General features: G+C 36.8%; 1 pseudogene; it reads left to right on the top strand.

Annotated features, from left to right (window-relative positions):
- The first annotated feature begins 1,679 nt into the window (after nucleotides 1–1,679).
- Nucleotides 1,680–3,118, top strand: LOC115951695 (annotated as a pseudogene).
- Nucleotides 3,119–4,473: the final 1,355 nt, after the last annotated feature.

Raw genomic sequence — 4,473 nt, 5'->3', positions numbered from 1 at the left:
GACCCACTTGTTTATGGATGACTATCTCACTAGGTATAGTCATTCTTGTCTTTTTGACCTGGATGACACCCATGGACGAATTGGAGTTTGCTCCGTTTTTAGTTCACCACCAGATACCATTGAGTTGGTTGGTTTTGCATGTAAATCTTTAGTAGAAGATCTGTTTTTTTTTTTTTTTTTTTTTTTTGGTGGATATTTTATCTTTCTTCTTTTTTTTTCTTTTTTCTTTTTTTTTTAATGCTATATTTATAGACTTCTTTTCTACAAGATACGGACAATCAAATGTAGCATTTTATTATTGAGAATAAAAGGGTGTTGTTTTTTAGGGTATTGATGCAAGTGATATGATTTTTTGTTGGCCTGTATACTGCTGCATCATAATCAAAGTCCAAGGGAAGATTTGAGCAAAGTGAAAATATAATTTAGGGATACCCTCAACCTCAAGCTTACAATTCTGAAACTCATATGGCTCCAAGTAGAAAGTAGGGACGGGACCGATGCAATTAATTGAAACAAAATAACTAAGATTGATAAACAAATAACCATTCGTTATAAGAAAGCAGCATGTGCTATGTATTGACCGAATCTGTTGGTTTTGTGCTATACTGTTGGCCAAACAAATGATAAGAGTTGCTAATGGTACACTATAATATTCCATCAAATTTTTTATTCATTCTTGTTAATTACTCCTACAATAGTATATACTTTAATAAAGAAAACCATAGCTATATACGGCCAGAAGGGTTTTTTAAACAACCGTATCATTATTATAATTCTTTTGATCGATCTAAAGAATTAGCTTATCATGTTCAATCAAGACAGCGAAAGAGGTTTCTACCTTGATCCCACTTCATAAAATAAGTAATTATTTGATGTAAGCCAGAGTAGATTAAGAGGAAGAAAATGGTTGTTTATTTGTACACTAATATAAAAGGCGCAATGAAAGTGACTTAATATGTAGAGGCATCTTGGAAATAAACTTTGCTTGTACTTGTACAACTATGTCTTTTGGGAGAAAATGGGCTTTTGCCTTCTTTTTTTTTTTTTCTTTTTTTTTTTTTTTTTTTTTTTTTTTTTTTTTTTTTTTAAATCTAGCATTTTGTCCAATTTTTCAAACTAATTAGGAAAATGCTTCTATTTTGAAACTCGATTTTTGGACAATCGAGTTATAACAAATTGAAAATTATAAAAATAAAAATAAAAAAAAATTCTAGAGCTCTATAGTGGCATTTTAAGGACCCTATAGTAGCGTTTTAGAACCACAAACTCTATGAACTCGAGTTTCATGCAAGTTTTTATTTTATATTTAAGTTTGATTGCTTCATACCTATTGTGGTATTTTAAGGAGCCTTATAGTGACATTGAAATTCGATTTTGAGAAAATCGAGTTTCAAAATAAAGGCATTTTCCTAATTAGTTTAAAAAATGGAACAAAATGCTAGATTTTTTTACGTGAAATGGGCAAAGACCAATTTTCTCCAAGTCTTTTGGGTTATACAGTTCGGACGCCGAATAGAACAAGTCAGCATTGTTTTTAACACCCCATTTGCCTCTCCCTCATGAAAGGCGGCCCTCACCATTCACTTCCTTGATTAAATATACACCAACAACCAAGCCTAGATCTCCTTCACTTCCTCTACCCCTTTCTCTTTTCCAAACAGTTTTTGTAAACAACAAAGATGGACCGGCTTATAAGCTTAGAGCCATCAAACGTTGCTCCAATTCGTATTGAACACGGACAGAAATGATACGGCGAGATCACCTTGCGCAACGTTATGCACACCATGCCCATCGCCTTTCGACTTCAACCATTGATCAAGACCCGTTACACAGTGAGGCCACAATCGGGGATTATATCTCCTCTGGCTAGGCTGACCATTGAGATTGTTTATCATCTCCCACCAGGCTCCAATCTTGCCCATTCGTTCCCTCAATGGGATGACTCTTTCCTTTTACGTAGCGTAGTGGTTCCAGGTGCCACCATTAAGAAGCCATCATCCATGTTTGATGCTGTCCCAAATGACTGGTTCACTACAAAGAAGAAACAGGTTTTTGTAGACAGTGGCATCAAAATCACGTTCGTTGGCTCCCCGGTTTTGGCTCAACTTGTGGAAGATGGTTATATGGATGAAATTAAAGAAGTTCTTCAGAAGAGTGATCCCGAATGGAAAGCGGTAGACTCCATTGACGCGCATGGCCGAACTTTACTTCACTTGGCCATTTCTCAAGGTCGACCCGAACTGGTCCAGTTACTCCTCGAATTTGAGTCGGACGTGGAGGGTCAAAGTCGATCAGGGTCTAGCCCACTTGAAGCAGCAGCGGCCTCTGGAGTAGCCTTGATAGTGGAGCTATTATTGGCTTGTCGAGCCAGTACAGAGTGGTCCGAGTCCTCAACTTGGGGCCCTATTCACCTTGCGGCCAGAGGGGTTCACATGGAGGTGTTGAGGCTTCTATTGCAGAAGGGGGCTAATGTGGACGCACTCACAAGGATGGGAACACGGCTTTGCACTTGGCATTGGAGGAGCGAAGAAGGGATTGCGCAAGGCTATTGTTGGCAAACGGTGCAACGGCTGATGTTCGTAATAGTGGAGATGGTGACACGCCTCTTCATATCGCCGCAAGCTTAGGTGATGAACACATGGTTAGGCTTTTACTACTCAAGGGAGCCAACAAAGATATCAGAAACCGGGTTGGAAAATCTGCTTACAATGTTGCAGCCGAGTTTGGGCATAATCGGTTGTTTGATGCCCTCAAACTTGGAGACAGTCTATGTGTTGCTGCACGAAAGGGTGAAGTAAGAACAATACAAAGGCTTCTTCAGAACGGCGCGGCCATCAATGGGCGAGATCAACATGGATGGACAGCGCTGCATAGAGCTTCATTCAAAGGAAAACTGGATGCAGTGAGAGCTTTAGTGGAGAAATGTATTGATATTGATGCTAAAGTTGAAGATGGGTACACGGCCTTGCACTGTGCTGCGGAGTCAGGACAAGCGGAGGTGACAGAGTTGCTTGTAAAGAAAGGAGCAGATGTGGAAGCAAGAACCAATAAGGGTGTGACTCCGCTGCAAATAGCAGAGTCGCTGCACTATGTAGGGATCACAAGGATCACAAGGTAGTGGTGGGGATGAACTAGGTAGAAGTTAATTAAATAGGTAGAGATGTGGCAGTTTTTTATTGGCAAAGTATAGAATGGTGTTGAAAAAATAAGATAAAAGATTTGGACTCGAACTAACTTAATTAAAATTATTACATTAAAATAAAAAAGGAGATATTCTACATCAAACAATTAGTCTTCCAGAAGAAACTATTTTAATTTCAGACGATGACTACCTCATAACCTATTGCTAGTTTGCCATAGAGTGTACCTACAAACAAACAAGCATATTTTTTCAAAATCTCCCCATACAATAAGTTTTAAAGATTGATGTCGTGGAAGCTATAAGAAAACAAACATGTTGCTTTTTGAATGGAAAAAGAGACTAAACACGTTTGCTTCTGAATAAAAATCTCAAATCCATGAGGGTTCCTTTAAATCCACAACGTAATAGGGTTCTGGAATCCACTAGAGAGAAATAATAGACAAAGTTTGTAATTTTATAAATCTAAAAACTGAACTGTCTTTGAAGCTACAATATATTTTAATAGTAAAAAGAAAACTAAGGGCGGCTAGGAAAACATCTAGAAAACCTAATTTGCGCTAATCACGTAATTAGGTAGCAAAAATTAGGCAAAATAGTAATTTTTGCCAAAATAGCAAAATTGAGATAATTGCGGAAATTGAAAATATTGTTTCTAAGAGACATCCCAAAATAGATAGGACTTTATTCTTACTTTTAAATTAAAAGTTATTAATAAAAAACAAATATTTCTAAAATTAAATAGCAAAAACACTATTTTCAAGGCCTTAATGAAGAAATTCGCCTAAATTTGGGCAACCTTTGAGATAACTCAAGTCTTGATTAAAATGTCGTTTTCCTTCAACCTGTCAAATTTCATGCAATTCTAACATCATTGCCCTGATGGCCTCTACTGGTGCCCTCCTTGATCTTGCACCGTGACCTCTAGCACTTTTGTTGCTCTAGGAAGACATGTGATGTAATATACAATAAAATTTGATCTTGCACCGTGACCTCTAACACTTTTGTTGCTCTAGGAAGATGTGCTGTAATATACAATAAAATAGTGTCAGTGATGGAATTATTTATTTATTTATTTATTTTTATACAAGATAGAAATTCTATTTTAGAATAATTTAAGTATATATGTGTATGAAGCTCCTTCTTGGGGACTTGAATCCCGGCCTTTACCCCTCACACCTCACAAGTATTTATACTTATAGAGTGACCATCACACCAAGGGTGTGTGGTGGTAATGGATAAATATGAGAATCAATTACAACCCATCAACTTAGTAATTAAGAAAAATGATGTGAAAATTATATATATATATATATATATATATATATATAGCA

Source organism: Quercus lobata, chromosome 7 (genome assembly GCF_001633185.2).
Source record: "Quercus lobata isolate SW786 chromosome 7, ValleyOak3.0 Primary Assembly, whole genome shotgun sequence".
Taxonomy (NCBI): Eukaryota; Viridiplantae; Streptophyta; class Magnoliopsida; order Fagales; family Fagaceae; genus Quercus; species Quercus lobata.
This window is presented reverse-complemented; position numbering and strand designations above follow the sequence as displayed.